Raw genomic sequence first — 25,057 nt, forward strand, 5'->3', positions numbered from 1 at the left:
TTTAGCAGTTCTTGTAGTCCTGGCTTGGTAGTGGGGAATTCTCTCAGCATTTGTTTGTCTGGAAAAGATTGTATCTTTCCTTCATTTATGAAGCTTAGTTTCACTGGATACAAATTCTTGACTGATAATTGTTTTGTTTAAGGAGGCCAAAAGTAAGACCCCAATCCCTTCTAACTTGTAGGGTTTCTGCTGAGAAAGCTACTGTTAATCTGATAGGTTTTCCTTTATAGGTTACCTGATGCTTTTGCCTCACAGCTCTTAAGATTCTTCCCTTTGTCTTGACTTTACGTAACCTGATGACTATGTGCCTAGGCAATTATCTTTTTGTGATGAATTTCCCAGGTGTTCTTTGAGCTTCTTGTATTTGAATATCTAGATTTCTAGCAAGGCCAGGCAACTTTTCCTCACTTATTCCCTCAAATATGTTTTCCAAACTTTTAGATTTCTCTTTTTCTTCAGGAACACCAATTATTCTTAGGTTTGGATGTTTAACATAGTCCCAAACTTCTTGGAGGCTTTGTTCATTTTCTTAAATTCCTTTTTCTTTGTCTTTGATGGGTTAGGTTAATTTGAAAGCCTTGTCTTTGAGCACTGAAGTTCTTTCTTCTGCTTGTTCAACTCCATTTATTTTTTCAAGTTGAGGTCTCACTCCGTCACCCAGGCTGGAGTCCAATGGTACAATCACAGCTCATTGCAGCCTTGAACTCCTGGGCTCAAGCAGTCCTTCCACCTCAGCCTCCTGAGTAGTCTACTCCATTTTTATCTGTGCTATCTCAGTTACTTTTTTTTGTTTTTTTGAGATGGAGTTTCACTCTTGTTGCCCAGGCTGGAGAGCAATGGCATGATCTCGGCTCACTGCAACCTCCACCTTCCAGGTTCAAGCAATTCTCCTGCCCCAGCCTCCCAAGTAGCTGGGATTACAGGCACCTGCCACCACACCCAGCTAATTTTTGTATTTTTTGGTAGAGACGGGTTTTCACCATGTTGGCCAGGCTAGTCTCAAACTCCTGACCTCAGGCTATCCGCCTGTCTCGGCCTCCTAAAGTGCGGGGATTACAGGTGTGAGACACCATGCCTGGCCAGTTACATTTTTATATTGGAACTATTTTTGCAATATGAAGAGTTTTTTGTCTCAATATTTCCCTTGACCCTCTCCCACAGTCATGCCCTGGCCACCTGTGCTCATTACCTTAAGAACAGGCATGAGATATCAAAAATGAGAGAAAAAAATGGACCCTTAAGGAGAGGAAAGTTCTTATGGGATGGTAAGAGAAGTATTAACAGCAAGGATTCTCGACCAAGATTATTGTTCCTTAAATTAGGGAGATATATAGAGTTGAAAGGAAACTTTGAGATGAAAATATCAGTAGGACCAAGAAAGAGTGACCTCGCACACTCCTTCCCAGACCATGCCCCAGGGGGAAGACAGAAACTCCAGGCTGATTTGTGGATCTGAGACATTCAGTGTTTTCTGGAGAGACAGCAAGATCCAGGAGGAGCAGAATAATCCCCAAGCACACTGGGGCAGTATGGGAGTGGCAGAGAGAACCACTAAACCCCAAAAGACCATGCAGGTGGGGAAGAGGGAAGGCCCCATACACAACTAACTGCCTAGGCAATGGACATGCCACCAGCTGCCTAGAACACAGCAGATAATGAACCAATCAATCAATACCTCCATTAATAAGTGTCATTGAGGGCTAAATCAAATAGTCACCTGTGACACTGTGGTACCTAGTAAACTCCATAGAATTTAAGCAGAATCCTGAGGAAACCAGGATTAAAATGCTGCCATCCTGAGTTGAAAAAGAGAAACAAAAATTTTCATTTCTCGCATGGTCAAAGCTGTGAACTGAGATTTACACTTGCAATGCTTATGTGTGAAAACTGAATTACACACAGTAACTTTTACTGCTCTGTGAGACTGTTTATATGGAATGGGATTTATTCATTTCTTGAAAGTTTGAGCACCTTCACCATCAATACTAACTATACATACATACAAATGTAGCTTTTGAGGAAATGGATAGAATTTTGAAAACATTGACATTGGTGTTTTGGGAAGTTTTTGCTATTTTTACTTTCTTTCAGTATTTTTTTCTTCTAACTTTTATTTTAGGTTCAGAGTTACGAGTGCAGGTTTGTTACATGAGTAAATTGCATGTCACTGGGGTTTGGTGTATGAATTATTTCATCATCCAGGTAGTGAGCATAGTACCCCATAGGTAGTTTTTCAGTTCTCCCCATCCTCTCACCCTCCACCCTTAAGCAGGCCGCAGTGTCTACTGTTCCCTTCTTTGTGTCTATGTGTACTCAATGTTTAGATCCTACTTACAAGTAAGAATATACAATGTGTTTTTGAAAAGGAATCACATTATTTACTTTTCCTTCTTGTTTGGAGCAATAAATACTATTTTCCTTTATTAAAAAGTGATATGTGTCATGGCTGGGCACAGTGGCTCACAACTACAATTCCAGCACTTTCGAGGCTGAAGTGGGAGGATCACTTGAGGAGTTTGAGACCAGCCTGGGCAACATAGCAACACTCTGTCTCTATAAAAACAAAAAAAATTTAAGTGGTGGTGTGCGTCTGTAGTTCCAGCTACTTGGGAGGCTGAGGTAGGAGGATCACTTGAGCCCAAGAGGTTTAGGCTACAGTGAGGCATGATCTGTCTACCACACTCCAGCCCAGGCAATAGAGTGAAACTCAGTTAAAAAAAAAAAAAAAGTGGTATGAGTCTCTTGTAGAAAATTCAGATGAAGCAAAGACATTTTAAATTATCTAATTTTATGATTCAGAAATACTGTTGTTAAGAAATTGGTATCTTTATCTGTAATTATTAAATATATCATGCTTAATATTTGATCATCTATATTTTCTGTATTTTCCATTTCTTTTAGACATTTTAATCAATTATTTATAATTATATGGAGTATTTACTTATAATTTGTATTTTCAAGTATCTTATAATGTTATTTTTTTAACCCATCAACTAGTTTTATTACCAAAATAAAAACTGTAGCAGCTACACACATTTTCTTCATTGCTTATTGTACATAACACTGAGTGTTGGTGGTTAATTTTACAACCTAGCCTTTAGATTATAGAATGTCCAAGATACAATGGTGACTAAAAGAGACGAGGACTTAACATCACCCTGGGATGAATGCAGTGGCTGCAGCCGCCTCCTCGCAGGGGTCCACTCTGTGCTCCCTGCTTTGGGGAAAGAGTGAACTTGTATTCATCTGTATGAGAAATATAGTTGCATTCCGTTAGGAAGAAGTGTTTATAATGTTATTTTAAAATATAATTTAAATATTTGTCATGGTAAAATTTGGGAAATAAACACACATATAAACATACAACAAATAACTTGTAATACCATCACAGAGAGAGAACAATTGTTAACATTTTAGTGTTTTCATTTCAGGTCTTTGTGTTTACACATACATCACACATGTACAAATTGAGATTATATGATATATTATATTATAATTTGTAAACTTAAAAATTCTCTTTACATATATGCACTTTCATTTTTTTCTTTACTAGATTTGTTACAAAACTTTCAGTCATCATATAAAATAAATTTTTATTAATTATTACATATATTGTGTTTCTTTGAATTATTTCTAGTTTGGGTTTATTATGTTCTTGTTCCTGTTCTCTTAAAAATGTCTTTGTTGACACTTGTTTCTTGGTTGGGCAGTTTATTTATTTTCCTCCTTTTATTCAGAATAATAAAGACATCTATGACTGTGGCAAAGTGAAAGCTAAAAAGTATGTTATTTTCTTATTTTTATTTTTCCTCCTTAATTCAATAGTTATTTGAGATATTGGATTTAAAAATAGATACACAAGTTAATATTTTTAAAGTGGCATTTTTTATGATTCTAACACTTTGGAGAGAAATATGAAAGCACAATAAAAGTAAAAATTAACTATTCCATAATACAGCAATAATTGTTATCAATATTTAGTCACATATACTTTTCATTGTTACCAGCATATGTAAAATACATTGAAATGAGATAATATTGTGTATATTGCTTTGTGAAATGCCTTTTTCTGCTTCATAACACGGCATGAATATTTCACCACAGTATAATTTTATAATGTTCCTGTAGAATCTTACCATATTGAATGCTTGGAACATTTATTCCCTTTTTTCCTATAGCAGACACTCTTGTACATAAAATCATTATAGATAGATCTGATTAGTTCTCCAGGAAAACTCCTGAAATTGAATTATTGGGTCAACTTTTAAGGGCATTTTAAGGCTTTTGATTTATAGTAGTAATTAGTTCTACAGAAAAGTCACCCAAACTTACACTTCCATCAGTAGTAAATAAAAGGTCCTTTTCATACTATTTCTATTTCTTTTTTATGAGTAACTTCACGTTTCTATTCATTAAACAATCATTGATTCCATTTTTTTCTTATTTACTTGTTACAGCTTTTACAAGTTTATTATCCCTTTGTGGACCATGTTGTTTCTTTTTTTTTTTTTTTTTTTTTTTTGTCATTTACCTTTTAAATTTGCCTTTGCTTGCTTTTTCTATTTAAACGTTTATTTCTTTCCAATTTTGTTGCATTTTGGTTATTTATAAATATTATACAAGTGATCATTGCTAAAGTATACATGAGTGTAGCTGTCTCTTGTGTTTATTCTATCTGATTTTTTCATGGTTATCTCCCTGTTGCCTTGAGAAAGACAGTTGTCACTTAGTTCTCTGGCAGTGTTCTTTCCTGTTCTTTGTTAATTCCATAAGAGCCCTTGCATCAATTCATTTTCCAACTCTCCCTCTTACTTGTTCCAGCAAGTAAAATCAAATTGGTGTTTATACAATGAATAAACCAAAGGTAGCTGAGATCAAAGTTTTCTGGAAGATGATTGATAAGGGGACTTTGGTGTAATACTTGTATTAAAAAGTAAATATTTAATTGGAAAGCAATACATTAAAAGGACACTATGTATTTTTAATTAACTTCATTCTGTTGCAATTCCATTCTATTTCCCTCTGCAATTATACTTTCTTCTGAGTCATCTACTTCTCTTTCTCTCTCTTTGCCAGATCATTCCCATATACAACCATGGGCTGGTGTCTCCAATTCTAAAATGAACAAACAAGCAAAACACAAGCTAATAATACATAAATTAACCTCCCTTTGTTCCGCATGAGCTTGTGCCTATTTCTACGCAGTCCTTCAATTCAAAACGGCTGGCTAGTGTTGTCAGGAGCTGCCATTTCCACTTCCTCTCATCACATTTCCTCTGCTAACATTTCTAGTCACACTGTTTCCCCATTTCTTCACTGAGGCAGCTCTTGTGGAGGTCACCAATGTGCCCCGTTTTGTTATATCCAGTGGTCACTTCCCTGTTCTGATTTCACTTGCTCTTTCATTAGCAGCAGACAAGGACGGCCACCACTTCCTTCTGCTCTTGATTTCAGTGGTGCCACTCCCTCCTGATTTCCTCCTATCCCTTGGGCTGTATCTCCATAGCCTCCTTTTTTGGATCATCTTTTTCTGCTTGGCCTGGAAATACTGGGAAACTCTAAAATTAATACTGGACTCATTTTCTTCCCTATCTATATAATCTCCCTATAAGACTTTATCCTGTCCTGTGGATTAAAATTCTATGTAAGGGCTTTTCAATGTCTGTTTCCTTTCACTCAGCAAAATGTTTTTGAAAGTCATCCTTGGAATTGCATGTCGTACTAGTTTGCTTGTTTCATGTTTATTGCTGTGTAGTATTACATTATGTGACTGTACCACAAATGGTATATTTATTCACCTCTTGGTGGACATTAGGGTCATGCTTGGTTTTGGCTACTATAAGTAAAGCTACAATGCACATTCAAGTTATATGCATCTCTATATGGAGATAGTTTTCATTTTGGGGGCAGTGAGGGAATGCTTTCATGAGGAATTGCTGCATCCTTTGACAAATGTATGTTTAACTTTAGGAGAAACAGCCAAAATATTTTCCAAAGCAGTTGTACCATTTCACATTCCCACCTGCCATGTATGAAGTTCCACTTGCTCTACATGCTTGCTATTATCTGTTATTGCTTGATTTTTTTAAAAATAGCCTTTCTAATGGATCAGTCATGATTTTAATTTGTGTTTTCTGATGAGTAATGTTCTTAAACACCTTTTTGTGTACTTACTGGGGAAATGGCCAGATTTGTTAGGTTATTTTTCTATTATTGAGTTGCAAGACTGGTTTGTATAGTCTGTATATATATCCTTTATCAGATATATGTGCTGGGAATAATTTTTTCCAGTTTATACCAGGCTCTATCCCTCTATCTAAGGATGCAACTTCTCTACAAATAGCCGACTGTACAGGATTCAGCTTCTTTCTGGTTTCAAGTAGCCACACTCTCATCCTCCCTTCAGGTCTACACATGATACAAGCCAGGCTGCCTCTCACTAGGGAACACTGCACCAATATATACCATTCTCCTACACACACGTTTGTGTGCAGGAGATATTTCTTTTGAAAGTAAACACTCCTTTAGCCATATTTCTCTTTATGGTCCCTTTTCCTCTATTCTTTTCCCTGTTCCTCTGTTCTTTTCCCTTTTTTTCTTTCTTCTTCCTTCTTCTTTCCTTCCTTTCTTCTTTTCTTCCTTCCTTCCTTTCATTCTTTCTGATTGAAAGAATCTTCCCCCATTGGAATATAAACATTATGAAAGAACTGACCCGTGAGTCTTAAAAGTGATTGCTGTATCTTTTTAAAAAGGCTTGCTAAATAAATATTTGTTGAATGAATAAACATGTGAATAAAGAGCAAATTTTTTTTCCAGGAAAAAAGCCTAGTTTGATTCCAGGTTAATAGAAAGTTTTAATAAACCTAAAGAAAAATATAAAAGGAGACTTTCTCCTTCTACAAACCAGGCCTTTAGGACAGCTTCATCAGCAGGGGGAGTGAGCAAGAGACTGGGCAGCACCACAGAAAGCTTCTGCAAAGCTTCTCTAAACACCAATGCCCAGGGTTCACACCAGGCACACTGAGGCAGGACCCCTGCAAGTAGGTTCTGGGAATCTCTGCTTTTCTAAAACTCTCCAGGTAATTCTAGCACAGTGAGTTGCTTCTCCACACAGCCACTGCTGCTGCTTCCTCTGGCTTTGCATCACACCACCATAAGCCACATTTCTCTGCAGGTCAAAGATGAAGGTCAGTATGGCATGGTAAGGCCACACTGAATGTTTATAAAAAATATCTACTACTATTTGTATAATGTGTCTTTCAGTCTTGGTCCTTGGAAAACAAGTATCAGTCTGTCATTGTATTCAAAGGCAGAATTCAGTCTTAAATTTTGGCAAGAAGTTCAAAACTTGAGAATACTCAGTTATAATCTAAACAATTAATTCACAGTGATCCTCAAGCAAAACGAATTGTTTTTACCTCATCCTGGTTAAGAAACATTATAAGAGATTCTATTATGATGCGAATTACTCCTTTAAAGTCTGTTTCCTTACAGAAATAAGCCTGTTTTGCCACTCCTATTCAACATAGTACTGGAAGTCCTGGCCAGAGCAATCAGGCAAGAGAACGAAATAAAAGGCATTCAAATAGGAAGCGAGGAAGTCAAATTATCTCTGTTCACAGATGGCATGATTCCATATCTAGAAAACCCCATAGGCCAGGCCCAAAAGCTTCTTAAGGCTGATAAACAACTTCAGCAAAGTGTCAGAATATAAAATTAATGTACAAAAATAAGTAGTATTCCTGTCCAGCAACAACATCCAACATGAAAGCCAAGTTAAGAACACAAGTCCATTCATAGTTGCCACAAAAACAATAAAATACCTAAGAATACAGCTAACCGGGGAGGTGAAAGATCTCTACAATGAGAATTACAAAATACTGCTCAAAGAAATCAGAGGTGACACAAACAAATGGAAAACATTCCCTGCTCACAGACAGAAAGAGTCAATATTGTTAAAATGGCCATACTACTCAAAGTAGTTTACAGATTCAATGCTACTCCTATCAAACTCCAATTACCTTCTTCACAGAATTAGAAAAACTATTTTAAAATTCATATTAAACCAAAAAAGAGCTCAAATAGCCAAGGCAATCATAAGCAAAGAGAACAAAACTAGAGGTATCATGTTACCTGACTTCCATCTATACTACAGGGCTACAGTAACCAAAACAGCATGGTACTGGTATAAGAACAGACACATAGACCAATGGAAAAGAACAGAGAACCCAGAAATAATGCCATGAATGTACAACCATCTGATCTTCAATAAAGTTGACAAAAACAAGCAGTGAAGAAAGGACTCCTTGCTCAATAAATGTTGGTGGGATAACTGGCTAGACATACGCAGAAAATTGAAACTGGACCCCTTCCTTATACGGTATTCAAAAATCAACTCAAGATGGAGTAAAGACTTAAATGTAAAACCTAAAACTATAAAAACACTGGAAGATAACCTAGAAAATACCATTCTGGATAAGGGATTTTATCACAAAGATGCCAAAAGCAACTGCAACAAAAACAAAAATTGGCAAATGGGACCCAGTTCATCAAAAGAGCTTTTCTGTATAGCAAAGGAAACTATCAACAGTGAACAGACAACCTACAGAATGGGAGAAAATATTTTCAAACTATGCATCTGACAAAAGTCTAATATCAAGAATCTATAAGGAGCTTAAACAAATCAACAAGCAAAAAACAACCCCATGAAAAACTGGGCAAAGGACATGAACAGACACTTTTCAAAAGAAGACATACAAGTGGTTAACAAACATGAAAAAAATGCTCAACATCACTAATTATTAGAGAAATGCAAGTCAAAACTACAATGAAATACCATCTCACACCAGTCAGAACAGCTATTAAAACATTAAAAAAATGACAGATGCAGGTGACCTTGTGAAGAAAAGGGAATGCTTACAAACAGCTGGTGGGAACATAAACTAGTTCAGCCATCGTGGAAAGCAGTTTGGTGATTTCTCAAAGAACTCAAAGCAGAATTACCATTCAACCCAGTAATCCCATTATTGGGTATATATCCAAAACATATAAATCATTCCATTATAAAGATAGGTGCATGTATTTGTTCATCACAACACTATTTACAATAGCAAAGACATGGAATAAACCTACATGCTCATCCGTGGTAGACTAGATAAATAAAATGTGATACATATACACCATGGAATACTATGCAGCTATAAAAAGGAATGAGATCATGTTCTTTATTGGAACATGGATGGAGCTGGAGGCCATAATTCTAAACAAACTAAAACAGGAAGTGAAAACCAAATACCATATGTTCTCGCTTGTAAGTGGAAGCTAAATGCTGACTACACATGGACACAAAAAAGGGAACAACAGACTCAGGAGCCTACTTGAGAGTGGAGGGGCAGAGGAGGGTGAGGATTAAAAAATTACCTATCGGGTACTAATGCTTATTACCTGGATGGTCAAATAATCTGTACATCAAACCCCCATGACACAAGTTTTCCTTTGTGACATGAATCTAAAATAAACATAAAATAAAACTAACTCATATAAACAAGTTTTAAAAAATGAGCCTGTTTTGAAGGAACTAGTTCCATGTTCTTTACACACTGCTGCCATCATAAAGCATGAGACAAAGTAGCCTTCTTCTTGAAGGAAAACTGAATGCCGAGTGTTGCTCCATTAATCGACAGGCCTTCCCAATTCAATTCTACATGACCACAAACATGATTCTCCAATTTGTCCTTTTTCTTCACATCTTCGCTTGCATTCTAACTACCTAGATTATTCAAAGAAACCTCTTATCCCTTTAAATGATTTCAGTTTCTATGACATTCTGAATTCTCCCTGCTGTGAATTAAAACTTGCCGAAGCAGAGCTCCATGCATGTTCCTCTCACACTTCAACACTCTCGACCTGTTTTACAATGTCATCTACCTTCCCATCCTCCAAATGCATTTTACAAATTTCAACCTCAGTGCTTTTGTTTTCAAATATTCCTGGCTTGTTCATTAGTAGTTCCAAAATTTCTATAAAGGAGAGACTCTGGGACAGTTCTGTGACTGGAAAGGCTGAGGGTTGCTAGCTGGGGACTTTTGTGAAGATGGCATGTTGGTTTTATTTATACCGCAGTTCAGTTTTCTGGAGGGGGAAGTTGTGGGTATTATGATTATGGAGTGTAGGGATGGGGATGTTAAATTCTTGGCTACCAATTTTTTAAATCTCCCAAAATGCACTTCTTCATCCCATGACCTGTCCAATGTGTACTCATTTTATAGAACGGGCCTCATGTCTGAACTCCTTAAAAATTACTCTTGACAATCTCTGGTAACTTTCTTAATGCTTTTTGTTTTAGTCCCACATTAATTATACATGAAAATATGTCTGGGCTCTCCAACTACAGTCCAACTGGACTGAGCACAAGAAATACATCTGAACTGAAATATCTATTTAGCATTTAACATGGTTCTGTTAAAGTAGCAGGCAGCTGACTGACATTTTTTGTCCATTCACTTAGATAACTAAAATTGTAATGGAAATAAATAAGTATGTGAAAGAAAGTAGTGACTATCCAAAAGTGTCTTGAAGACATTTTGAGTCAGAAGACATGGGTGCAATTCTACCACTGTGACCTTTGCAGAGTGCTATAGTTTAGATGTTTTGTCTCTCCCAATCTCAGGTTGAAATGTGATCTCCAATGTTGGAGGTGGGACCTGGCGGGAGGTGTTTTGATCATGGGGGTAAATCCCTCATGAATGGCTTGGTGCCATCTTTGAGTTCTCACACTATGAGTTCACAAAAGATCTGATTGTTCAAAAGAGCCTGGAAGTACCCCCTCTCTCTTTTGTTTCTTCTCTTGCAATGTGACACACTGGTTCCCCTTTGCCTTCTGCCATGATTGGAAGCTTCCTGAGATCTCAGCAAAAGCAGATGCTAGTGCCATGCTTCCTGTACAGCCTGCAGAACCGTGAGCCAAATAAACCTCTTTTCTCTATAAATTAGTCAGCCTCAGATATTTCTTTATAGTAACACAAAAATGGACTCATACACTGAGTTAGCCACATTTATTCCCAGTTTTCCAATGTTTGTGAGCCATACATGTGATAAGGAGTTAATTTCCAAAATACTTAAGAAACATATTTGCTACAATATTTGCTAAAACTCAATAGCAAAAAAAAAAAAAACAACAACAACCTGGTAGCACAATTTTTAAATGAGCTAAAGACCTGAATAGACATTTCTTCAAGAAAACATACAAATGGCCAACTTGTATATGAAAAGTTGCTCAATGTCACTAATCACGAAGAAATTTCAAATCAAAACCACAATGTGAAATATCGCCCTACTCCTGTTAAGATGTCTATTATCAAAAAAACAAAGACAACAAGTGTCGGTGAGGATAGAGAGAAATTGAATCCCTTGTACATAGTTGGTGGGCATGTAAAATTGTGCAGCCATAATGAAAAACAGTATTGAAGTGCCTCAAAAAATTAAAAATAGAACTAACATATGATCCAACAGTTCAACTTCTGGGTATTTATTCAAAAGGATTGAAATAAGGATCTTGAAGAGAAATTAATACTCCCATGTTCATTGCAGCATTATTAACAATAGTCAAGATGTAGAAACAACCTAAATATTCATTGGAAGGTAAACGAATCAAGAAAGTTTGGTGTATACATTCAGTGGAATACTATTCAGCCTTAGAAAAGAAGGACATTCTGCAACATGTGAAAACATGGATGAACTTTGAGGACATTATGCTAAGTCAGTCACAGAAAGATAAATACTGCATGATTTCACTTACATAAGGAATCTAAAACTGTCAATTTCATAAAAGCAGAGAGTAGAATGGTGTTTGCTAGGGGCTGGAGGGAGAGGAGAAGGGGAAGTTACTGTCCAATGGATATAAAGTTGCAGTTTTGCGAAATCAATAAGTTATAGAGATCTGATGTACAGCGTCATGCCTACAGTTAACAATACTGTATTGTACACTTGAAGTCTGTTAAGAAGGTAAATCTCATGTTAAGTGTTCTTATCACAAATGAAAAATAAAGGGGAATGAGGAAGACCTTTTCACAAGTCTGGAATGAGGATAAAATGAGACTATGAATGGGAAAATACTTTGTAAACTGTAAAACTTTACAAAAACATTAATTCATAAAGCAGCCAGGACCATCTTTTTAAATCTAATAATCAGGTTGTCTCATTCGTAAGCTTAAAACTCTTCAAACATAATATTTTACACTAATAAAAGGCTCTCTCTAGCCTCATCTGTCTTTCATCACCACACACACACACACATGCATGCACACACACGCACGCACACACACACGTACACATACACGCACACGGGTATTTCAGCAGTTTAGCCTCCCTTCCATTCTTGTAATATTTCAAGTCCCTTCTATCCCTGAGTCTTTCTTATCCTTCAGCTCTTAGATCAAACACAACCTCTACAGAGACCTTTCCAGACCATCCTATCTGAATAACCTTCTCCCACCCCTTGCCTACTCATTCATCATCTTGTTTATTACTACCTGATGCCACACTTTGAAATCATCTTGCTCAATTTTTTTTGTTTGTTTTCTTATTCATCATCGCTCCTGGCTCCGTGGGTTCAGGGTGTGGCCTGTCTCTCTTCTGTCCCCAGAAGCTCTGTACCAGAGCAGAATCTGGTACATGGTAGACGCTCAGTACCTGTGTGTAAAAATTGAATGAGGATGTTAAGTGTTCCCACCACAAAAATGACAACTATGTGAGATAATGCAAGCTAGATTTAGCCATTCCACAGTGTATATATACAGTAGTCCCTACTTATCCATTCCAAGAGGATACGTTCCAAGACCCTCAGTAAATGCCTGAAACCGTGCGTAGTACCAAACCCTACATATACTTGCAAAAGGAAAACAAAAACTTAGGAACCTAATTTCACTCTGCTAAAAGAAAATATTAAGCTGAAAGCTGAGTCATGCAAGAAGCTGCTTTTCCTTTTATTCCCAAGCAGAGTAGTACAGATAAAAGGTTAAACATCTCCACAGGTAGCTACTGTACCCTCACCTTATCTTAAGCAAAGCGCCGATTTACTGAGAGCTAGAAGAACACATAATAGGCTATTCCCCTACCTGCTCCTTTTCTCTTGCAACACATGGATTCAGTCATGTAACCACAACTTCCCTCTTTCCCCTTTAAATACCAAAGCCCTCAGAATCGTCTTTGGAGCAAGGCACAGACCTCCCTTGCGGGCATTTCCTTAACCTTGGCAAAATTAACTTCTGAATTGATGGAGACCTTTCTCAGATACTTTTTGGTTTACACACTATACTTGGCAGTCAGTCTGATCACCAAGACAGCTAAGTGACTACCGGGCAGGTAGTGTATAACAGCCCAGGTACGCCGGACAAAGGGATGATTCACATCCTGGGTGTGATGGACGGGACAGTATGATATTTCATCACACTACTGAGAATGGCACACAATTTAAAACTGATTCTTAATTTCTGGAATTTTCCATCTAACACTTTTGGACCATGGTTGACCACAAGTAACTGAAACCGCAGAAAGGAAACTGCAGATAAGGGAAGACTACTGTACTTCAGAACATCATGTTGTTCATAATAAATACAAACAATTTTTCTGTCAATTAAAAAATAATAAATAAAAATAAAATGTTTACTACCATAAAAAGAAAATGTGATATACACATATAATGGAATATTATTCAGCCTTTACACGGAAGGAAATTCTAACACATTTCTGCAACATGGGTAAAGCTTGAAGACATTAGGCTGAATTAAGTGTACCATTCGATTCAATACATATTCCTTTAAAAAATCTATTCCACGTCCTCTAAAATATACCATACAACTTTCAAACACTGAAAAAATACACAAAAAATATAAAGTAGAAAAGGTGTTAGGAGTTATCTTAGTATTTTTACAAAACAGTAGTTAAAAGATTATAGCAGATGGAAATAACGTAAACAAAACAGCATTAAAGCATTTAAACATCATTAAAAAGATTAAATCATTGTTGGTTTTAAAATACACCTACCCTCTTTCTCTTTTCATAATATGTACCTCAAAAATACAATAAAATACTAGTAGAAATTATCTCTAGAAGTTGATATCGCAGAAATTATTTTTGCCTTGAGTTTTTTGCGATGATAATGTATTACTCTTAAAATCAGAGAAGCTGTAATGCCGTTTCAAACAAAGTAGAAAAGCCTCCCCATTCCCTGCCCCACCACTTCCCTCTTGCAGTGCGGTTTTTCAATAGAAGAGCAGAGTAGAGGAAGGTGATCCTAAGGATTCTCCTCCTAAGAGGGCCAGGACTGCACCTCCCTGGCTGGGGTTCACACAGGACTGGTCCTGGAGCCCTGCCTGCTCCATCTGGGAGAGGAAGCCCAGGACTGGGCTGCAGGTTTGTGAATAGGGGCACCGAGGCGTGCAGCGACGCTGAGTGACTCTTCCATAATGCAGGGCTGAGTGGGCGGCAGGCCAGACGTGGGTCAGGGCCCGTTCATCCCGAGCCGTGTCCAGCCCTGGCCTCGCCGGCCCAAGTCGCCCGCCCTGTGCAGCCAGAGGAAGGCGACGAGGCTGAAGTGCCGCTTGTTTCCGAGCCTGGATGAGTAATGACGCGTTTGTTTTCCAGAAGCAACGTAAATCTGGCTTGAGGCTGGCACAACACAGCAGGAGCAGTGCAGGCTGGTGGCCAGGCGCCCGGCCCTGCGGCTGCCGAATCTTCGCGAAGCCTGCATCCGAGGCGCGCACTGGTTCCAGGCCCTGCGGCCATGCGAGGGAAGCCGCAGCGGTGGCCGCAGCGGTGGCGGCTCCTAGAGCGGTGCGGGCTGGTGCTGGCGGCAGGTGGGATGGAGGGGGGTGGGCTCTTCATGTCTCTCAACCCCTGATTAGAATCCGTGTCGACTTCTGGACACGCGGGCCGAGAGGAGCTGAGATCCGGCCGGCATTTCTCAGCCATGGGTTCTTTTTTGTTTGTTTGTCTTTGTGTTTGTTTTGAGACGGAGTCTTGCTCTGTCTCCAGGCTGGAGTGCAATGGCGCGATCTCGGCTCAATGCAACCTTCGCCTCCCGGGTTCAAGCGATTCTCCTGCCTCAGCCTCCTGAGTAGCTGGGATTACAGGCGCCTGCCACCACGCCCAGCTAATTTTTGTATTTTTAGTAGAGATGGGGTTTCGCTATGTTGGCCAGGCTGGTCTCGAACTCCTGACCTCGTGATCCGCCTGCCTCGGCCTCCCAAAGTGCTGGGACTACAGGCATGAGTAACCGCGCTTGGCAACCATGGGTTCAAAGCAGGCGCAGGGAAGCTTCCGGAGGGTGCCTGGACGGCAGCTAAATGGTTGGGGCCTGGCTCCTGGCTGACCCTGTCTCATCCCCGGTGGCCGGCTCCCACCCGTCTCTACAGGGCCGGCCTCCTGCCCTAGGATTCTGACTCTGCAGGCTTCCGAGCCCAGGATTCCTTTTTTTTTTTTTTTTTTTTTTTTTTTTGAGACAGAGTCTCACTCTGTCGCCCAGGCTGGAGCGCAGTGGCGCGATCTCTCTCGGCTCACCGGTTTCACCGTGTTAACCAGGATGGTCTTGGTCTCCCGACCTCGAGATCCGCCCACCTCGGCCTCCCAAAGTGCTGGGATTACAGGCTTGAACCACCGCGCCCGGCCCCGAGCCCACGATTCTAACACGCAGTGGAGGCTGAGAGCCTTGGCTGGGGCGCCCTAGGGTCAAGCTCACCATGTGGCCTTTGCGGCACGTCTGCTTCTCTCTGCCTGGACCGCTCGGGTTTGAAGGCCCAGGGCGGGCCCCAGACGTCTCAGGGGCCACAGAGGCGCTGCTTCCGGAACTGCTGGAAGAGGATGACCAACTGCTGCTGCCGGGTCGAAGCGTCCTTGCGGAGGGACCCCACCAGGAAGGACAGGGAGCCACAGCCCTAGTCCCCTCGGCTCTCCTCCCGCCTCCCAGTGCCTGGTCCAGTGTCCCAGTGGCAGAAGCGAACAGGGACCAATCCGCAAAGGAGAAATTGAGTTGGCAGTGACATTGCCGGAAAAATCACTACTGCGGAGTGCGGAGAGGTGGTTTGGGGCTGACAGGCAATGGTTTAATTGCAGGCAGAGTCTTGCGCCTGATTTGCCTATCATAATGTCCTTGGTGGAAGTTATGGACTTCCACCCACCCTGCTCCCACCCTCAATGTGTGCATTAAATTCAGAACTCTCACCAGGCCCTATGTTTGCTGTGTCCCCTGCCTCACTTCATGCCCTGTACAGTGACCTTCCGTCCTGTCCTCATGCTCACCGCACAGTCTTTGACCAGAGTTTTTGCATCCCTATCTCTGCAACTTCCCTCAAATCTGCTGCAAGGCAGCACACATCCTCTGCCTCCTTTAAATCCCGATTCAATCCTCACTACCCCGACCTAAGTCAGTTCCGTCCATCATAAAGTCCCTTGACGCCATGCAGCAATTCAGCAATTCAGCATCATATTTATCAAGGAAGCTTGCTTGCATTTGTGAGATCCCTTTGGCACCTCCCTCTGCTACAGGGTAAATGCCAAGGTCGTGAACTGCCTCTCTCTCTCTCTTTTTTTTTTTTTTTTTTTTTTTTTCTGAGACGAAGTCTTGCTCTGTCACCTAGGCTGGAGTGCAGGGATCGTGCCACTGCATCCTCTGCCTCCCAGGTTCAAGCAATTCCCCTACCTCAGCCTCGGCAGTAGCTGGGATTACAGGCGCACACCCAGCTAATTTTTGTATTTTTAGTAGAGACGGGGGGTTTTACCATGTTGGCCAGGCTGCTCTTGACCTCAGGTGGTACACCCGCCTCAGCCTCCCAAAGTGTTGGAATTACAGGCGTGAGCCACCACACCTAGCCGAACTGCCTCTCTCTTTGCTGGCCTCTTAACACCTTGCCTGGCACAAAGGAGGTCCTCAAAAATGTGTGTTGAATAAAACTTGCACAATTCACTAAGCAAGACTTCTGCACTAAAGGTACCTATTTTTAAACTTACAGAGTTTCTAGTTAGCTAGAACATAGTATCCAAGAGGCTGAGAATCTTTGCCTAACCATTTTAGGACCCTTTTACTCCGTGAAGCCAGTGCCCATCACAATGGCTTTCACAGAGTAAAAGGGTCCTAAAGTGGTTTTCCTGGGCATGGTGGCTCATACCTGTAACTCCTGAATTTTGGGAGGCCAAAGTGGGAAGATTGCTTGAGGCCAGGAGCTCGAGACCAGCCTGAGCTACATACTGAGACCTCATCTCTACAAAAAAGTTTTAAAAATTAGCCAGATGTGGTGATACACACCTGTTCCTAGCTACTCAGGAGGCTGAGGTGGAAGGATCTTCTGGGCCCAGGAGTTCAAGGTTTCAGTGAGCTATGATGGTGCCACTGCATTCCAGCCTGAGCGACAGAGTGACATGCTGTCTCTAAGGAAAAAAAAGGGTTTTCACTCCTATCTCTAATAACTCCTCTTCTAAGAAAATATTACAAGAATGTAATCAGAAAGGCAGACAAAGATTAAATACCAATTTAATTATTATTTGCACAGAAACAGCTGGAAACAAGCTAAATATCCTATGTTAGAGAATAATTGAATAAACTATCAAGTACTTCTTGATGGAATATTATGATGCCATGAAAATAGTATCTGAGAATTTTTTTTTTTTTTTTTTTTTTTTTACTTTGGAAACATTTTATGGGATGAGGATAAGAAGAAAATTTAATATGCTACATGTTAAATTATTTCAACTGTGCAAAAAATACACAGAAAGCAATTGGGAAAAGTAGCCAAATAAAGAATGATGCTAGGTAGTTGATTGTTTTATTTTCTTTTATTTTTACCCTTTTTGTATTATTCAAATTTTCCACAGTGTCACAATGAATAAATCAAAAGCTATGTAAAAATTAAAGAATTTGCCGCAAGTCCTGGGTTCATAACTGTGACTGATAGACAGCAAAAGGGTAAGCAGCCAACATAACCAATGAGGACCGCATGCTAATTAGGTTCCTGGCACAATTTCGGAATATAAGAAGGGCAGACAGATTATCCTGGGGTCCTCTTGTTCAGGCTGGGGTGTGAACAAGTGAGGGTGAGCGTTCTTCCAGAGACCCTGCGAACAACTCAGTGGGGTCACGCAGTGCAGCTGTGCTTAGTGGAGGGTAGGCAGTCAGGACAAAGTGAATCCTCGGGTTGTGACCCAGCACGTGATGTTAGCAATGTGGTGCCTTGGTGCAGACTGAGTAGTCTCTCCCATTTCTCCTCCTCCTGAGAAATTCACGAGGCAGAGAGTGGTGGACCGACAGGAATGGCTGCCAACCCTGAGGCAGAGATGGACGTCTGGGGATCTCTGGTGGGAAACATGCCTGATCACAGATAAGACTCCTCAAGCGGCAAAAACACCCTGGCCTAAGAAATGGATAGGAACGTAGTTTGAAACCTTGCACTCGATCACCCTGTTCCCAGTGGAAATAGATCCCTGCGCTATAATAAGTGTAAACTTTCTCTCGCTGTCTTTCTTACACGCACACACACAAATACACACATTCTCTTTCATGTTGACCTGAGGAAAGTGACCCAGTGGCCTGACCCAGAACCTGATTCCTTTGCACGCTTCTTGGCGCAGCCATTGAGGTGCCCAGCACCCAGACACACAGCATTTAACTGGGGCAGCTGGCTTCTCAGACCTGCCTGGGAACGCTAACTGGGCACTGGATACGGTGCGAGAGAGAGCTCAGAATGCGTTTATGGTGTCCAGCAGATGACCATCCCAGTGTGGGACTTTACAGTAGTAATGAGCAATGGAAATTTTGAAAATATTTCTCAGGAAACAACCGCTGGCCAGAGAGCCCTAATTTAGGAATCTTGCACAACTTTTCCATCACGTGATGAATTTTGAGTTTCTAGTGTCACATGTGCCAGAGTTTTCAGAGTCCTGAGGCCTGTTTTGCTTTGTTTTCTTTGCCTTTTCATAATACTAAAGATTAAAGCTAGTCAGATATTTTGGGATATTTCAGTTAAACAAATCTCTGTATTTCAAAGCAAAAACGATAGATAATACTGTTTTTGCTGGTGGAAAATAAGCTAATCGTCCTTGTTGCCTGAAGACTGCTTTTCAGCAGAACGGCCAGGCCCTGCCTTCACATAGAGATGTTACAGGCTCTGAGTGAATGGAATAGGTGTCCAGGCCAGGTAGGACTTAAAGTTTCTAACAACAAATTAAATGGTTGTTGTCGAGCAGAGTGAGTAGAGTTTCATGAGTTACATGAAGGATTGTAGGTGTGGGTGCCCCTGAGCCTCCTCACACTTCAGTGTATTTGCGATGTTGCATTGATGCTGTTCCTGAGCTAGGGATTCAGAATTAAGCTGACGGAACCCACGCCACGTGAACTCCAATTCCCACTGCAGTGTCCTTGATCCACACTGACATTCCAGAGCACCCCCGTTCCGCTCTGCAGCAAAAGTTAAGACACCAGAAGCCTTTGTAAATGATCCCTGAACACTCAAGCATATTCCTCCAGTCAAAAACCAATACAATGCCAAGGATTTACAGGAATTGTTTTGGAAAATTATATACATTGAATTAGCCCACTGTTGTTCAAAATCATTGCACATCCACTCTTGGATAGAACAGTATAATGCATGTAAAGCACTTGTCAATCCAGACAGCTATATAAATCTTAGTTATTTTTATAGTATAATTGACAGAGCTCTCATCTTGAGTCATCTAGCAAATAATTTATCAGTGCCTACTACATGCCAAGCAACATTCTGGGCCCTGGGGATAAAGGAACAAAAACAGATAAAAATTCCCCAACCTAATGGAACTTGTAGTAAAGGAGGAGAAAATAAACAAAACCAATAAGTAAAATAACTTGTGCATTAGATAAAAAGACATGCAAGAGAAAAACAGAACAAAAAGGAGGGATATATATACTGGGGAGGGTGAGAACTTTAGGTAAAGTAGCAAGGAAGGCCTCCCCCAAGGGTGATAGCTGGGTAAAGTTGAGGCCAGTGCAGCTGCAGTGCCCTGAGGGGTTTAGGAGGTGGGCGGTGGAGGGAGTAGGAGATGGGGCCAGGGATAGCAGAGCCCAAACTGTCTAAGGGAATAGCCTTAAGGGACATTTTAATGATGTTGGCTCTTACTCTGGGTGAGATGGGAAGTCACTGTAGGACTCCGAACAGGGAAACGGCACAAATTTTAACTTCATCACTGGCTTCTTCTTTGAGCTCTTTCTTGACCTCGGTTGTCTTGTCATTGAAAAAAAAGGCAGCAAGTGTGGTTGTGTGCCAGGCCTATCCTCCCACTTAATCCCGCTGTTAGATTTTATGATCTCTGCTTTATTTTAGAGGCTAACGAGGGTAAGTATCTGCCTAGAGTCATGGAGCTAGTAACTGACGAAGCTAAGGTGGAATTGAGTCTGTTATTTTCTGTTCTAATAACCACATCACCTTTCACAAAATAAATGCATCCATCAGAAGAATTGGTGGACCAATCTTGGGGACATGGGGAGGCAAAGTTGAGTCACAGAGAGCCCTGGTTGAAATATAGGTTCCATTTGGACAAAGTTCAGTTTACAAGGGACTTTCACATCCATGCCTCATTTGATAAGCATGGTGGTACTAAAGCACCATTGCCCAGATTGCAGAGGAGGCACTTGGTAAGGTGTAGAAAGCAGAATTTCAGATGACAGTCCAACACTGTATTCTTCGCAACCTTCTCACTGCTGGACACCCAAGGACTCAGTAAGAGGGAACAGGAGAAAGAACATGACTTCAAAACCCAGCTCAGATGTTACCTATCAAGTTAAGAATTAGAAACACAAGTCCTGCAACTGGGCTTATGAACACAGTTGATCCCTGGGAGGTGGGGTGATCCCCAGGAGAAAACAGGCAAATCTGACTCGGGTCCCACACACTGCAGTCATTATTTTACTGTGTCTTATAGGCTGTGCTTTGCTTTACAGGCTTAGATCTACATCTAATTTGGTTCCCTTTCAATATTTCAATCTTCATTCAGGGCTCTGCTTCCCTGGGTCCACCCGCGCCCTGTGTCCCCAGCTTGACCCGACAGCTTCCATGAGTAATCGGGTCTCCACCCTGGGGATCCCCTCCCAACTGCAGGCTGCATCTGCACTTGGCTTGGGACAGCCTTGGCCAGGGCTGCAGGGTGTTCCCTCGTGGCCGCCTGCCTCTGCTCCCTGCCCTTTGCCTCCCTCTGGTGGGCACAGTGGCCATCCTGGCAGCAGGGCTTGGTCAGGGCCTTTGAAGTGACCTGCTGTGTCAGACTCTTTGGGGCTTAATGTGGGTCAAACTCATCTGCAGAGCTTGTTTTGAACACACATTGCCAGGCCCCAGCCCCAGAGTGTTTGATTCAGTCAGCCTGGGGTGCATCCTGATAATGTGCATTTTTAAACAGGTTCCCAGGTGATGCTGATGCTGCAGCACACTGAGGAAGCCACTGCTGCAGTCCCACCAGTTCACGGAAAGTGGCTGCAGTGTGCAAATGTTTCAGAACTGCTGGGGCAGAGACCAAGGCCCTTGTTCCCTGAAACATTGATTAAGATGCCTAGGCTTCTCTGATGCCTGGGTCCATGTATTTAACAAACGTTTATTGCATACACAATGCGAGGTGCAACACAGTAGGTACAGCAGTCATGACACACCCCCAGCACCTCACAGTCAGAGGAAAAACAAGGACAAAAGAGCCACATTTAAGCAGAATTAGATTCCAAGCTGCAGTACAACATTTTTGAGGAACTACCCTCCTCCAGGATTAAAGTGTTTACTTTGGGAAAGTCCTTCTAACAATGGTATACTTCCAAATTCATCAATAAAACACTTCAGCAGTTAAAAAATAATTATCATCAAGGATAACATTTTCAGACTACTGACTTTGCTCCAGGTCCTTTCAAAGTGTTGATTCATTTATTCCACACAACAGCCTATGGAAGTAGATTCTGTTATTTCCCCCCATGTTACAGATGTGAAAACTGAGATACAGAGGGTTAAGTGACCTGCCCAGGACCACACAGAGGAAGAGGAGAAGTTGAGAGTCACACCCTACCGATCTGGACTTTATAGTCCATTCATAAAATGATTGTGATACATTTGAAAGCTAAAAATGTTTTTTTTTTCTGTTGAAAAAGTAACAAACACATGTATAAAATCTGAAATTTAAAAGGAGTTACAATATTTTCAAAATTCCGCCATGTCCCCACCACCCAGAGAGCTGCTGTTTACCTTCTGGTCTGCCAACTTCTTTAGGAACGAGAGAACTGCAAATATATGGTACCCAATTGAGATACAGAAAATTGTTGTAATCTACATTTTATATAATGGTGCTTAGAAATACAGTCTACACATAATTATACAAAATGCATGTCTATTGAAAAAAACTGAATAACAGTAGAAAGAACAAAATAAGAATCATTCAATACTTCAGGATTATAAATTCATACTCCAAGAGCTTAAGAGAATTAAATGGAAATTAAAGAACATCTGTATAGATGCAAGATAACGAGATGAGGAACATGTCTCTACATAAATATTCACTGAATTCCTGATTTTCATTTTTACACTGACATTTTTACTTTGTGCCTTTATGTTATCATTGAAGATGTCCCTTCAGATACTTCAGATATTTTACTTTACATTTTAATGGTTTTAGTGTGGTGGAGACACCCTGAGAAGCTACTCAATCTTTCTCATTCAGTAATTTTCTATTTTTCATCTTAACTCAGGGCAAAAAGACACAAACAGTTTATGATATTAGAGAAAGAGTTGAAAGTAAAATTGGTAGACATATGGATTGTTAATTTCTCTAGAGGATCCCAAGGGAAATAGAAATATTTTAACTGAGTGTTTTACATTGTTAACTCAATGCTTTGTCGTATGTTTTGCTTTGACCAATGCACTTGAACATTTTCTCTAACTTGCTGAAAGGGTAATGTAGACAAACATCTTTGCATTGCTATTTATTTGTGTTTAAGTGCATGCATTCTGGTAATAGTGTTTCCCAAAGAATAGTTTGTGGACATTAGTCTCATAATGTTCCACAGAAGAAGGGCTCTGTGGTCTAACACGTTTCAGGAAACATCAATACCACAAATCCTCCTCTGGGTATGTGTAATATCTGAGAACTTCTAAAGAGGAAAAAATAAAGCCACTAGTATCATTAGTATCATACATTTTGATGACTCTGAATGTCAGTTTTCACACTAGGTCACTTTTGTATAACTGTCAGAGAGACATGCTATAAATTTTGGGGATTTTACAGTACAACATTGCACATCATTCACACTGAAATGCGTATGTCACGCCCCCTGGAGGACACAGAGCCAAGGCCAGCAGTTCAGTGGCCTTGGTTTGCAGCAGCGATGGCAGAAGCACTTTATTCTCTTTCCTCCATTTCCTATGTGTACTGGAGACGCAAAGTTAACCAGGTTGTCTGCCAAACTTGAAGGAAGCCAGAGAGTCCAGAAAACTGTAGGCTTTCCTGCACCCAGAGGGAGCCATTACTCTTGGAAATAAGACTTTTTCAAAGGATAACCTTCTAGGTGAAAGAAAGTACTATTTGAGCTTCTCTTCTCCAAACTGTTGGTCTTTCACAATGAAAAGAGTTTGGCCTCAACAAGTGAACAAGGACCAAGGCTAACTAAACAGCTCAGGCAGACACAAAAGCCTGGTTGTTGCAACCGAATTGACTTAGCATTTACTGCGTTTTAAAACTCAAATCCATTTGGTAAGGGGGCCTAATCATCTAAGAAAAACAGTCATGTGAAGAAACAGGATGCTGCATCTGATTGATTTATAAAAGCATCAGGTTACTGAAGTTTTAGCCAGCTCATAGGAAAAATACTTTCCCATTTACTCCCCATTTCCTTCATGTCAGGATAAACTCATTCCCACACTACAAAATATGCCTTCAAAATCCCATACCCTGCATGAGACCAAATTCTTTGGCTTTTGGAGGGCTTTCTCCACAGCCTGAAATTGATTCCTGACAGCAGTTCCTTTGTGGCTTTGCTCAAACAAACTCGGAATCTTTTGGCTCGTGGCACCAGCAGTAATTGAAAGAAGATACCACCACTGTGTTGTACATTCATGGAGCTGCTCAGGAGAAATGTGCTTTCTTTCCTGATCAAGGTTTTACTGCGCTGCAATTGTCTTTGGTCCCATGTAAGCATGTTTATCGTTCCTAACATCCCTTTTGCTGTTGTTGTTTAGTTGTTTTACTTTTTTATTTTTCAAGGATAATTTCAATAATATTGCCATGTACACAATGGCATGTTACATATAAATATGTCAACATAATGTCTATAACTTATTATATCTGGGTATTTATAGCAGAAACATAGACAGTCATAAATACATACTCAGGAAATTCCGGGCTATTTCTGATTTTCAAACACATGTAATATGTGGTCTCATTAAGAGTTTTCTCTGTTGTTTCTGGTGAACATTATTTACACAGCCAGAAAACAAAAACTTTTTTAAAAGTACAATTAATTTTAATATGAAGAGGAATCTGCTTTTGCTTTGTAAAGATGTATTTTCTCTAGAAATATTGAACTGACAAGGGTGTGAAGGAAAAGTATTTTCCAAGAGAAGGCAAATGTGGAACTAGATAGAAAAGAATGAATTAGAAAATTATGTGGCTTTTCGAAGATTTTCCTCTATTTTTTTCTATTATCTAAGTTTCATAGATCTTTTTTTCCTATGGGAGGAATCTCTGTCTTGACATTTACTGTAGTTATGATTGGAATGGTGCTATTTCTCCAATATATGAATGGAATACTCTTACTGATAGGGAAATTTTTCAGATATCAGTAAATGAATTGTAAGTATCACAGTGTTGCTTTTCTTGCTTTACACAAAATACTGCTGGGTTTCTTAGCTATAAACCATAAATCCTTTGCCTTATGGCCCTCATAGTGATTGAGATTAGAAGTAATTGATCCATTACTGAACTGTGTTATATTAGGCATCAATGAAGATGTTTTCTTTGACATTTTCTGTGTAGCCTTCTAATAACAATAGCATTTATTGTGCACTTACACTGT

This window comes from Pan troglodytes, chromosome 6 (genome assembly GCF_028858775.2).
Source record: "Pan troglodytes isolate AG18354 chromosome 6, NHGRI_mPanTro3-v2.0_pri, whole genome shotgun sequence".
NCBI lineage: Eukaryota > Metazoa > Chordata > Mammalia > Primates > Hominidae > Pan > Pan troglodytes.